Consider the following 698-nt stretch of genomic DNA (forward strand, 5'->3'; position numbering starts at 1 on the left):
CACCCCCACCCCCAGACAGATCATTGGGAAATAATAAGAGGAGCTCTGCAGCCTGGAGCAGGTAGATATTGGGCAGGACCATGCTCAGCAGCAGAAGATGAAGCAGAGCTTCCCAAACAGCTTAATTATGATGGGAGATTAAAGGAGCTAGGATAATATTCTGGAGGGGATGTAGAAAGTGTTCTGGCTGTCCAGTACAAGGTGTGGAGTTATGTTTGCTGTCTCCAGGTTGCAGAACACCATAAGGGAGTGTTTGGTATTTCCTGTTCTTCTGGGATTTTCTTGTTGCCACATGGGGTTGGAAGGAATTTTTTCTCCCTCCTGTTGCTACAGGTGTCAGAAGTTTTTTCTGCCTTCTTCAGAAGCACTGGGTGTTGGCTGCAGTGAATGGCTACTCTTGCTGGGAGACTTCTTGCCCCTCTATTAAGGATCAGACTGATCACCATGTTGAGACCAGAAAATAATGTTTACCCAGTCAGATTGGTACAGACTGTGGGGGTTTTTGCCTCCCTCCCTAGCAGGTGTTGGGGCCTTCTCTCTCCGATTTGTTATTCATAGATTGTTAGGGGCTGGAAGGAACTTTGCAGATCAATCGGGTGTCCCCCCCACCTGTAGGCAGGAAGACAACTAGGGTCAAGTGACCCCAGCAAGGTGACCATCTAGTCTCCTCTTGAAAACCTCCAGGGTAGGTGACTGCA

The sequence above is a fragment of the Gavialis gangeticus genome, unplaced genomic scaffold, assembly GCF_001723915.1.
Source record: "Gavialis gangeticus isolate Ggan-Ray unplaced genomic scaffold, GavGan_comp1, whole genome shotgun sequence".
Taxonomy (NCBI): Eukaryota; Metazoa; Chordata; order Crocodylia; family Gavialidae; genus Gavialis; species Gavialis gangeticus.